This window comes from Gadus morhua, chromosome 15 (assembly GCF_902167405.1).
Source record: "Gadus morhua chromosome 15, gadMor3.0, whole genome shotgun sequence".
Lineage (NCBI taxonomy): Eukaryota > Metazoa > Chordata > Actinopteri > Gadiformes > Gadidae > Gadus > Gadus morhua.
This window is the reverse complement of record NC_044062.1, coordinates 28,286,871-28,300,421: the sequence shown is the minus strand read 5'-3', so window position 1 is coordinate 28,300,421 and position 13,551 is coordinate 28,286,871. Positions and strand designations below refer to the sequence as shown.

Below are 13,551 nucleotides of genomic sequence, written 5' to 3'. Positions count from 1 at the left end.
ATTTCTAACTTTATATACATATTTTGAGTGCTTTATGTACCCATTAATCAAAACTTCCGGTTAACCTGCACCATGGGCTTTAACTCCTGATATACGGACACCTGGACAAGTAGTTCCGTCAAATTGTCTGTTTACCGTTCTCAATTAATGCGCTAGCTGGCGGATCGTCTCTAAAATAGTGGTAACCATTGCAACGCAAAACAAAGCTCAGCGGACTATAATACCTCCCGCTACCTCCCGTTCTAAAGTCGTAGCTATGGTCCGTCCTAATTACTGGAGGAGTGAACAACGTTTCCGTTGCATGAGAACCCAACGGGCGTGTAATGGTGGTTCCGGGTATTAGTCGGACCCTCAGGCGTAACCAGGGAAACAAATGTATGTTTTGTGGAAAACTTTATATTCAGATTGTAAAACGCATGAAAATATAAATGAATGGTTTTATTATGGTCACCGTTGGTAAGTGACCGTGGTATAAGCGGCATAATGCCCGACGAGGTGTCCATTATCAGGAATTAATGGACTTCGCGGAGGCAACCGTCCTCCGCTTCGCGTCGGACAGTTCACGACTCCACGTCGTCCATTAATTCCTGATAATGGACACCTCGTCGGGCATTATCCCTTACATATATATATATATATAGGGCTGGTGGAAAGTTGGTCTTCCGTCCCGGTAGGGGGCAGTATAGTAAGGTAGCTTTAGGTAAAGAATGTTCCCCCAACTAATGGTCTGGCCCATACGGCCTTGATTGGTCCAATTGGCATTTCCCTATTTAAGGGCTGCTCATTTGGTGTTTGGGGGCTGAAGGTGGTGCTGGTTTGACGTGAGGCCAGTACGAAAGACGTATGTTTTGGTTATGATATCCTATGTTAGGTTATCTTAGTTTTTGTTTGCTGACCGATGCAGTGCTTTCATTTGGAACGTTGCTATATTTTTTGTGAATGTTTTGGAGGGATTAAAACGTCACTTTTTCTTAGTCCTGAGTCCATTGCCCTCATTTTTGCCCAGACTCGCAATTTCCAGTTGGCCGTATCCCAGATACGTGGGGTGACCACGCCTGTCCCTCACAATCTGACTCTTGCTTCCTATTTGACTTAGGTTCCGGTGTAGGCTCTCTGCAAAGGCATTTGATGGAAGCGGGAGAGGCAAAGGACAGTAGAGGTTTGACATCACCCCTTCAGACGACCGTTGCCTCTTTGGCGGGGGTGCGTTGGTCACCAGTGGTTTTAATTTAGAAACACTCACAGAATTCACCGTTCTTGGACTGGCACCCAGGGCCCTCGATGGAACATGCCAGGCTTGAGGCAGTGACGTCTTACTGGTTGTTGGGGGAACAGATGTGTAGCCCATCTTGGCGAAGTGAGCGAGAGTGTAGAGCAGCCCGATCAGATGGTTGCACTGTCCCAAGCCAGCTTTGCAGTTGCACTGCGTCTCCCTTATGAATGGCTGCTCAAGTGACAGCTCCACCTGAAAAGATAATCAAACTTTAGACACTTGACACTTCAGAGTTGCTATTAACTTTTATTTTGGAGGTTCAGGCTGTACTAGTGAGGTCAGTTTGGTTCATGTCGTGGACGTTTATTGTGGGGTTTTATTGATAAAATTAGTTACTTATTGGCAGTAGCGTACCGTGGGGTCAGGGCCTTCGGTAACGAACTCCACCAACGGCCAACCCCCAAACACTCAGACATGCACACAAATTCCATATTAGGTGCCAATACAGCCAATACAGCCACAATATGCACTACTGCATAACATCCACAACAAGACAGTTGATCTTCAGCAACAACAGTGCACACGCACACCTCTTTGCATTACCGCAGAGCTGGAGTAATGCAGCATCACCATCAGATCTTTCCTTGTCACTCCGCAACCAGATTGCGTATCACACACATGACACAAAAACAAGTGTTCACAGTTATTGTTATTTTCACCGGATGCTTTCGGGCGCGGTGAAATTGGTTTTATATTCGACATTTGTCTATTTTCCGGGGTTGTAACTGTAATAGCGTGACGAAAACCGCACCAATTATCTCCAGGATGGTATTATTTTGCAAAGGAAACTAAGCCTGACGTTTCACAGGCTACATCAACTCACCATAATCAGCGAGTCGGGCGTAAGATCAAAGAAACCGCGCCGAATATACGTCTAGTGACTATGATCTACTGGAAGAGAGTTCAGTGTTTCAGAAGGGAAGTATGTATAGGTATGCATGAGATCTAGACATGTATAGCGATAGAGTGTAGATCTAGACATATAGTGATAGTGTGTAGATCTAGACACAGAAAGTGATGGCGTGTGTATGTGATCTAGACATAGATAGTGATAGTGTGTAGATCTAGACATATAGTAATAGAGTATGTAACTAACCCAAATCGTGTTTTTGCTTTGAACAAGAGAAAGCCCTGTTAAACAGTGTTTTTTTGTTGCTTCATAACGTATTTGTGCATGGTCTAATGCTGCTATCCATTTGGATGGTACGCTGGTACGAATGACAAGCTTCAGCGAGAATGTGACGTATTTCCCTTGCTCCAGCCTTCCAGTTTGCCATTTGTGTTTCTGTCGAGCCACGAGGGGGAGTAGTAGCAGGCTAGTCATCATTAGCAACATAGCCTCTTTAGCAAACTAGCTTCCAAACAAAACTTTACATTGAATTGCACGCAAAGCAAGACCGTGCAATGCATACATTGGTGACCGGATTAAAGCAGCAATGAAATCAAGTGTGTAAGAGGTTTTAAAACCGACATTAAAACCACCAACGTGGTACAAATAGAAAGAAAATACATCTCATCCCCCATTAACTAAGGGCGCAGCCATCTTCTTTGCGAGTTGTACAGCTCTGCTCGCTCTACTTCGAAAGCGACGAGATACTACGACCAAAAGGGGGCGTGCCTCAGTGAAATGCCGCAAGAAAGCTGGGAGATTTGCGACTTTACCACTTCGTAAATCCAAATGGATAGCAGCATAAGCTTTTATTGTCTTACTTCCTGTTTTATTAGCACAAGGCTTTTATTTTGAAGCGTGCGTTTTTGTATTTCCTGTTATCCTGCGGACTTTTGACTGCAATAATAAGTTCAACGTAGCTTCTGTGAAAGCGGCAATATAACTGCAGATATGCTGACGGTTAAAGATATTTAGCAACCTCCGAACAAGTTTACTAATACTGTAATACATTTTTTTGGCGTTTGTGATAACTTTATTAGCCCCGGTTAAGTTGAATTGATGCCATCTTAATGTGATGAAAACACCGTGAAAACCGAATGTAAAGTAAGCTAACGATTTATTGTTTGTGTTTTGTAACCAGCTCTTACGTTGGATTTGGGGATTTTTCAATAAATCTTAAAACTTTCAGTCAAGTGTGAAACCATCTTCCGGGGGAATGCTAGAGTATGTACATATAGACATAGAGAGTGATAAGAGTGTGTATGATATCTAGACATAGATAGTGATAGAGTATGTAGATCTAGTCATAGAAAGCGATAAGAGTGTAGATCTAGGTATAGATGGTGATAGTGTGTAGATCTAGGTATAGATGGTGATGGTGTGTAGATCTAGACATAGATAGTGATTGAGTGTTGAGATCTAGACGAAGACTTCTAGAGTGTGTAGATCTAGACATAGAGAGTAATACGAGTGCAGATCTAGACATAGAGAGTGATAGAGTGTGTGTGTGTGTGTGTGTGTGTGTGTGTGTGTGTGTGTGTGTGTGTGTGTGTGTGTGTGTGTGTGTGTGTATATCAGACAGGAGGAGGATAGGAAGTCTCACTGCAGTAATTTCACATTTGGTACTCAAATATAATCCACAGAAACAATATGTAGTTGTGTTTGTGTCCAGTTCTCCAGTCTACTATGGATGAGGAGAGAGAGGAGGAGGGTCCTACCTCTAAGACCACTCTGTCTGGGGATCTTGGCCGCCGGAGCAAAGCTAAAAGGTAAGAAGAGGATCTCTCTGTCTGTGACTGTTGTCCATCTTAGGGCTCAGCAGTGATACATCATGACTCCATCATTAGTCTGAGTAAGAGCTGTATGTGTGTTGTTGACAAGGTGGGAATGAGAGGGATATCCTGGTTCAGATTTTCAGTCTATTGAAAAAGGTGGGGATTATTAAATAATCAGATTATTAAAATACATCTTCTATCAAACGTCCAAATAGCCTTTTTCTTGTTTTTCTAGAAGAGTCCAGCAGGAGAGAGCAGAATCCCCAGGACCCAGCTGTGTCTCCATGAAGAGTGACCACTCTATGAATCATCCTGTTAGCTTTAAAGATGGACGCCCCTCCAGAGAGGAGAGGTAGGAGTTTCAAACAGACTGGAGTGGCTAAAAACGAATGGTGTTTCCTATTGCTTCTTTCTTTGTTTATTGGTGTGTGTGTGTGTGTGTGTGTGTGTGTGTGTGTGTGTGTGTGTGTGTGTGTGTGTGTGTGTGTGTGTGTGTGTGTGTGTGTGTGTGTGTGTGTGTGTGTGTGTGTGTGAATATAAGCAAGTCCATATGTAGATTCAGTTGATGAACTTCATTTATCTTCACACTTGCTCTCAATGACTTAGAGCGCAAAAAAATTAGAAATTGAAATTAGAAATAGATTTTTGTGCGGTATCTCCCTGCTTCTGAAATGCGCGAACATCTCCGCCCAACGCTCTTCCGCGTTGTCAGCTGCAGCCCGTTCCTTTCACCTCACCACAGCAGTTCGGATTGATATGCAACAGCATAAAAAGTAACATCAGATAAATAATGTGCTTGTGGTGGAGTGAGAACAGGTTGCAGCTGACAGCACTGCGAGGGTAATAAGCTTACTAACACCCCTTACGATGTGGCCAACTTCTTTGGCCACATCGTCCCACGCCTTTGCTTTCTTAATCCTGTCCCTGTAAATGAACAGGCTCGTATGATATACGATCGTATGATATACGATGCCCTGCAACAGCCGCAATTATTCTTTCACGCACCATGATGAAGGAAGGAAGGAACAGATTTGTGGTAGGAAATAGGAACTAAAGTTCCTACCACAATGTATGTTTATTGGGACCCATGCCGACGAGAGACATCTACATTCCGATTAGCTGGTGGTCATGTACAGCTGAAACGCTACCAGGTCATTTGCATAGAGTTGAGCTGTTTTTAACACTTTTACAGCTTTACAGCTGTAAATGAGAGTTGAAAAAGCTTTTTTCTTGTTTTTCTAGAAGAGTCCAGCAGGAGAGAGCAGACTCCCCTGGACCCAGCTGTGTCTCCATGAAGAGTGACCACTCCATGAATCATCCTGTTAGCTTTAAAGATGGACGCCCCTCCAGAGAGGAGAGGTAACAGACTGGAGTGGCTCAAAACTAATAATAGGTCCTATTACTTCTTTCTTTGTTTTTTGGTGTGTGTGTGTGTGTGTGTGTGTGTGTGTGTGTGTGTGTGTGTGTGTGTGTGTGTGTGTGTGTGTGTGTGTGTGTGTGTGTGTGTGTGTGTGTGTGTAAGCAAGTCCATATGTAGATTCAGTTGATGAACTTCATTTTTCTTCACACTTGCGCGCAAAAAAATTAGAAATTGAAATTACAACGTCTCCGCCCAGCGTTCGTCCGCGTTGTCAGCTGCAGCCCGTTGCCCTCACAGCGTGGTAAAGTTAGTTTAATATTTGACGTTGGATATTCAACACATTCGAAAAATCTATTTAGCACTGGCTATGAGGGACGATTTTGTGTCAAACCAACTTTGATGTGTTAATACAAGGCCTACAAAGCTTATTTTGTAAAAAAAAAACATATTTTGATTTTATACAATTTGTTCATGTTAAATGCTATAAATCTATTATTTGGCTTTACCTTTTTACCTACCCATATCAAAACACATCTGTTGAATTCAGCGAACTGCCCTACATATAACACAGCAACACATTCTCACTCCGAGCGCGTCGATTTTTGACGAACGGTCATTGACTTTGGCTTCAGTTTCTGATGCAAAAGGGTACCCTTGTGCTTATTTTTTCGACGCATGGGGTTTTCAACTCGTTACAAAGTAACCCCTTCACAGGGGACCCGATGGCTGTACACAGAGACGCTATGAGCATTCATCCCATTGGGTAACGGAGGACCTTGCGCTTCTTTTTTCGACGCAGGGGGTTTTCCACTTATTGCAAAGTAATCCCTCCACGGTAATATATGAAGCTATGAGCATTCATTCATCCCATTGGCTAACGGAAGACCCGATGGCTGCACATTAACGGCGATTTTAACAACATGTATGGGTTAAGTTTATGGGCATCAGTTGTCCCGTTTTGTGCTTTGATTGAGAGAAACAAACGTTTTTTTAATCAGTGTTGGGTAGCTGAGGTCGTTGCTATGGAGACCATGTCCGTCCACTTTTTTTGACAACTGACAGAGAAAACCTTTCTCATCAAAATTACGTTAGGGTGGGTTTTTTGATAAAAGAAGCTTTGTGTTGTCGCGTTCCTGAAGAAAGTAGTCCAATCCGGATCGCTTTTAACTCACTATATTTGTTAAAGTATTTCGGTATGGTAACTATGAAGCAAAAGGGGGGGAATTGTATCTAACATGCGTGGAGAGAAATACCGCAGAGCTACTTCAAGCTCCGGGGCTTCCCCCGGTTCTCTCAACGGGCTGCCGCATGTTTCTGACCTCAAATCTGAGTCCCGCTCTGGTTTGTATCAAGTAGGCGTGGCCTATGTTACGTATTGGCTCCGCCCTCCTCACCCGTCTAAAGGTGCTGCAATCTGTGGCTGGAGTAGCTATTGCAGCTTGTGTGTTCGATCCTGCTTCCTAGTGGCTATTCGGGGGTAATGCAGCTTGTGTATTCGATCCTGCTTCCTAGTGGCTATGTGGGGGCAGCTTATGTGCTTAAAGGTCCCATGACATGCTATTGTATGGATGCTTTAATATAGGTATTAGTGGGCCACTAACACAGTATTCAAAGACGTTCCCGAAATTCAGCCGTCGTGCAGAGTTACAGCCACTCCGAGCCAGTCGCACATTGAGCTTCCCCCAAATGCGCTGTTTTGGTGTCTGTAGCTGTAATGCAAATGAGGAGGAGCGAGGCGGGTCAAGGAGGAGGGTGGGGGTGTGGCCCTGAGCAGCTTGCAGCCACGGTACCATGCGCTCTGTTTACAGTGGATGTATCGCAATGGCGAGGCGCACACAGCCTTTAGCAGTGTTCTGTAAATATTCTAGAACACACGGGAGTCCTGGAGCTCTATATCTAAATAATATCATATTATACATAGATATCTATATCATATAAAATATATTATCACGGCCAAAAGCTGTATGAGCCGATATTATGAATCTCAAACGACCGCGTTGGGTTCTCAGACGTTCCTGGTTCTTCCACGTCCACATCAATCTGAAGTAGACTGAACTGCGACATGGAGGAGAAAGGGATTGTTGTTGGGCAGCACTTAGGCACCTCCGCCTCCTGCAGCGCCGAGGCGTTGGTCCCTCGGCAGCGGGAAGCGGGGCTCTAGTGGGAGACATTCGCGGCCAACAATCCCTTTCTCCTCCATGTCGTGGTTCATGTTCTTGAGGGAGTCAAAGCCAAAGTTCCTTTCCCCCAATTCATTCTCAACCATGGCTGAGATAACCCCCACTACGAGTCTCGTTGTAGAAATACCAGAGACGAGAGTCCGTTGTGTTATGCGCCATAACACCAAAAGCAGAACGCTTATCCAAATAACAAGGAAGTGTACAACACTTGCGTTACAGTCCTGGAGCTCTATTGCCGCGTTTCCACTGCAGGGTGCGGTACGGTTCGGTTAAATCTTTTGGCAGTGGAAACGCAATCCGTACCGCACCTTTGCGAACTGAACCGTACCGCACCCTGCAGTGGAAACGCAGCATATATCTAAATAATATCATATAATACAGATATCTATATCATATAATACATATTATCACGGCCAAAAGCTGTGTGCGCCTCCAGACGATATTATGAATCACAAACGACTTCGTCGGGTTCTCCGACGTCTCTGGATCTTCCACTTCCACATCAATCTGAAGTAGACTGACGAGCGCGCTGCCCGCTGCCGAGCGGTGGTGCTTCGCGGCAGTGGTGCCTCGCGGCAACCGGCGGCATGTCGCAGTTCATGTACTTCAGGGAGTCAAAGCCAAAGTTCCTTTCCCCAAATTCCTTCTCAACCATGCCTGAGATAACCCCCACTACAGTCCCGTTGTGGAAATACAAGAGACGTCAAAGAACCGACAGCAATCACTTGCGTTACAGTGTGTGTAATCACACACACACACACACGTGTGGCGCTCGCAGGGTCGTGTCTCATTGGCGGGCCAAATTCTCTGGGCGGCTAGGCAGAGAAAGGGGAGGAGCTTAGATCCTTTATGACGACATATGGGACCACATTCCAAATCAGCGTGCTTGAGCCTCCGTTTTCTTCAAAGGCGAGCAGAACACCTACTGCTCGATTTACACTGAACGCAAGTTTTAGCCTCTGGGGGACCATAGGCAGGCTAGGGGAACTCATATTTATGTTAGAAAACCACATAAAGTCAGATTTTCATGCCATGGGACCTTTTAAAATACGTAACAGTGTTACGTGTGGGGCAGTTAGTTGAGTTCACCAGATGTGTTTTGATATAAACCGGATCGCCTTTAACTCACTTTATTTGTTAAAGTATTTCGGTATGGTAACTATGAAGCAAAAGGAGGAGAATTGGAATTAGCGCGCGAGTGGAGCGACACACGGCTGACCTGTCTTCTAGCAACGGGGCTACAAACGGGGCTGCCATATGTTTCTGACTTGATCTCACTCCCGCTCCGCGGTTGTATCAAGTAGGCGTGGCCTACGTGACGTATTGGCTCCGGCTTCCTCGTCTTTCCAAAGATGCTGCCATCTGTGTTTGGAGTAGTTATTACAGCTTATATGTTCGGTCCTGCTCTCCTTGTGGGTATGTGGGGGTAATGCAGCTTATGTGTATGATCCTGCTCCCTTGTGGCTATGTGGGGCTAGCTTATGTGCTTAAATTACACAACAATCCCTCCATGGTCATCTCAGATGACCATTCTATAAGATGTTAAGCCATAAGCACCATTTACCACACCGAAAACATAGTCAAAGTAGGAAAAAATCATCAACACCACCGACCGAGGTGGAAAAACTCCATAGGGGAGATAAAACCACAACACGTCCCCCTAATTCTGAAACGGCATTCACCTTGGTGGGTCTCATAGGAAATACAGGTCATTGTCAACAATACAACAATAAGCATATTACCTGGTTGTCATACAATTATATAGTCATATAGGCACATAGATAAATGCATTCATAGAAATCCAAATTAATACTTCTGGTTATATGCGACAAAGTGATACATTTTCAGCACCCATTAAAGTGAAGGGGACAAAAATAAGTGACATAACAAAAAATGTAAAATTCAAGATTGTCTGGAGGCTCGCATGCATTTTGGCTCAGGTGATCTTCATGTATTGGTGCGCTGGTGCATGTGGGGGGTTTTGGACATTTGAATGGCTCAGGTGATCTTCATGTATTGGTGCGCCGCTACATGTGGGGGGTTCTGGACATTGTTGTAGACGCAGCTCTTGTTTCCTTTGTCGTCATCAGGACCTGTAATTCATGAACCCAACGTTCGTCCCTCCTTGTCAAGGGCGCGGCTCACATAGAGAGGTTACTAGCAAATCATGTGAGCCTCCATCATGCGTTTAATCGTTTACTGGTCCGTGTCATCAGCAAGAAACATGTAAACAACTGGCTCAAAGAAATTCAACAGTCCCATTATCAGTGCAGTGGTACAGCATTGGTTGTTTAATAATTCGTCATTCAAGTAAATCCGGGATATTGATTATCTTATATACAGGCGCTACTACTAAAATAGGTGTTGACTATTCTACATGTTACAGCTGGATAGGGTCAGGCCCCTCAGGTGATATGTCGTCCATGTTCACCGGATCATATCTGATCCCCATGTAAGCCTGAATGGCACCTGACGCTTCTGGAGCGCCCACTGATGTGGTGATCAGCCGATTCAGTAGCCCTCATGCGCAGGGAATACAACAGCAGCCGACCACAATTAACACTGTTACTGCCACTATTCCCGCGACGAGCACTGACTGGATCATGCCCTTCCACCTACCAAACATGTTCTCCATCCATCCTGTGAAAGGGTCATTAATGCTGGAGATCTCTACTAATTCAAACCTAAGGGTTTGTAATCCTGCCAGCGCCCTGGCCGCCGACCCATCCGGAGCTGTGTTATTGGGGATAAAAGTACAACATGTCGTCCCTATCATCCCATACACCCCTCCTTGCTCTGCCAATAACATATCCATATCTATATAGTTCAAACATATTTTGGTTAATTCTATTTTTAATTGATCTAATGGAAGTCCCTTATGGGACCCTTGAAACTTAGGCAAAGGCATGAATCTAACCGTAGGCATTTCATGCAAGGTTAGCTGTATCATTCTATTAGCTTGCATGTGATAACTCAGTAGTGCTATAGATAGTGCATCTACCTAATTCTATTTAGTCCTTTAACCTTAGCATGACATTTCTAGTCCAAATTTTTGATTACAGTATCCACCTTCATTTAATTTCAAACGACTACATTTAATGCCATGTGCATTAAATGATAAGCAAACCTAACAACGCCGTTGGTGCAACCAAGTTGAAGTTCCTTTCCTTAACTATCTGTAAATAAAACCTATCTATTGGTAAGGTATATCCAAAACCAAAGGTCGATATTGGTGAGTTTACCATCAGCTGCCTTAAAACCACGCTGTTCCCAGTCATGCACAAAACCGAAAACATTACATGCGTCAGTAGGCCTATATACCGCAAAGTAGGGCTGGGCGATGAACCGATTTTATCGATTAACTCGAGTGTGTAGCTCACGCTCACTTGTTTTAATGAAAATCGGTTTTCTCTTCAACATCCGCCAACGCTTCCCTCTCAGCTCCCGTAGTTCGGAATGGGCTCAGCCCTCCCCCCGCACAGAGCGCGCATTTACCAAAGTGATACACAAACATGGCAGCGAGTGTGACAAGTTGTATCCAACAATCTATTCATATATGTATAATCTATTTTACAGGTAAACATAATTCATTTGAAATATATCTGTGTGGTTTAATAATACGTCGATCTGTTGGTAATTCGTCGATCTGTTGGTAATGCCTCGGGGCTCCAGTAGGGGGATCGCGCTCCTCTTCCTCATTCAATACAGACGAGTGAAGGAAAGAGCTGCGTGTGTGTTTTTCTCATTCTTCTCCTGTTACTATTCCCTTTTTTAAGGTAATTACCGTAACACTGTATATTTATGAACACATGTTGAAAGTTGTTATGTTGGCACTTTATCAGAACTACCTCTTATCATTAGGAATATTTTATGTTTACAGAAATATTTTATTTTATATTTTATATATTTTACATTTTATGTTATGTTACAGGTTACACTGTTTACAATGGCAGGGCATGCCATAATGCCTTTTTATGTAAATCGATTTAAATCGGAAATCGTATTTTTTGTGAAAAAATCAGGGATTTTTTTTTAGGCCATACCGCCCAGCCCTACCGCAAAAGTCAAATAAAAGAAAACGAGACATGCCCTGTTCCAATTGCACCACTTCCGCTGCCTGAGCTGACATATCTGACTCCTGTTCCTCCTTCACCTTCCACCAACTGGCTCTTCCTATGATGGTTGCAGCTTGTCACTTCATGATCAAGTGAGCCAGTGCTCACAGTGACTGCCAAGTAATCGTGACTGTGCCTGTCTTTGGATGTCAAGGTGGGATCTTACCCCTCACTGGCTAGCCAGCCTTCCATACTGGCTTATTGCAGGAAGCCGTGCCTGGGATACAATCAGTACCCACCCACCCATAAGGAGGTATAGATTGCAAAGTGGAGGGATGGAGACGGATTCTTCAGTCCCAGTTACCCATGTAGCCAAGTGTGTGTGTAATGGATACACATCAGGGCGATTACCCTGAGTGTGTATGGGGATGGATGATGGGGCGAATCCAAAGGTAACTTATCAGAGTTAAAAATATCATAATATCACTTCTGTGTTAACCGTTTCTCAATACAATTCCCTTCATTATTCTACCCGATTTTCCTACACTAACTCTTTAAATTGGATGACCTAATCTTTTATTCTACCTATTGCTCGCATTGATTGACTCCTATATACCCAATACGTCCCTCCGTGTTGTCCTTATTCGCTACCTGTGCATACCAACTATGTGTGACTTATTACACATAAGTGTAATAAGTGGGGGGCATCCGTGGCATAATGGTGAAGGAGTTGGACTGGTAACTGGAGGGTGGCCAGTTCGAATCCTGAAAAAATTCCACGGATGAGGTGCCCTTGAGCAAGGCATCTGAAACCCCCACCTGCTCCCCGGCGCTGCACCGCGGCAGCCCACTGCTCCGGTAGTGCCGGTGTGCCCCCCTGTGTGTGCCCCCCTGTGTGTGGACCTCTGTGTGTGGACCTCTGTGTGTGTATGTGTTCACCGGCTACCCGGATGGGTCAAAAGCAGAGAAAGAATTTCCCCCTAAAAAAGGGATGAATAAAGGACTTAACTTATTATGTACTTATTATGTGTTACTTATTCTCTGCATATGCTAATGCACTACCTTTTGCATACCACATCTAACGTACATGCGACTTATTCTAGTAAAGTAAAACCCAGTTTTATCCTTACGTATTTATCTAACAGTTTTTTAGCTATGCAAGTCCCTGACCTGCCTAAACCATTACATAAACAGTATTATTATATTTATCTAGTTTTTTTGTTGGTCAACATCAAATCGATACATTATTTCCATTTTCTAAACATGACTGACTTGAATTCTCACCGTATGAGCCCGTGATCGCCCACTCTCCCGGAGCCCCCGACGAGCCCCACCGTCACCTCTCCGGAACCCGCAGGAATGATCATTCAGTCGACGTGTGGCTCGGAGGCTCCCGAGGAGAGCCGCGACCCTACTTCTGATACCAAGTTTGTGGGGGGAATTCTGAGCCAGGTCAATCAAAACTGTCTAAACTAGGTAGAATAAAGAGTCATCCAAACTCACAACAATAATGCTCATACATCTGGGTATTAAAGGTACGGTGACGTACAATAAACAAAACAAAAACTGAACCTAAAGAAAAACAAATTCACAAGTTAGTTATTGTTCGACACAAATGTTATAATCAATTATAATAAAGGCTATTTCCTAATTAACCTTAGTTTTTTCTGAAGTATGCTTTCTATATCCCCTCCTGTATTCCACCTGGGGGGTATACCACGAACCTCGCTGAACATACCCAGGCTTTCTTGGGAAAACCTGGCTCGACAGAGCCGCAACTCGCAATCAGAGTTAAATGGTACCACGACGCTAACTTTAGATTAAATTAGTTGAACCAGGTTTTCCGCTTTATGTTTAATGCGCGTTCACATAAAAGGGGCGTTTCTCGCGTCATTTGACTCACCCTTATGCAAAAAAAATCGCGCGAGAGCAGTGTATTTCATCCAAGGCGAGCAGTGTATTATTATGAACTCCTACGAGGAATTAAAAGTTCAAATCACAGCCAAGGGGAACACGGTT

The 13,551-nt window shown here is 44.1% G+C and overlaps 1 long non-coding RNA gene across 1 annotated transcript; it reads left to right on the top strand.

Moving 5' to 3' along the window:
• The first annotated feature begins 4,229 nt into the window (after positions 1–4,229).
• Positions 4,230–12,545, top strand: LOC115559989 (uncharacterized). Its single transcript, XR_003979664.1, has 2 exons — positions 4,230–4,289; positions 11,800–12,545. It is a non-coding gene; the product is annotated as an uncharacterized LOC115559989 (long non-coding RNA).
• The last annotated feature ends 1,006 nt before the right edge of the window (positions 12,546–13,551 follow it).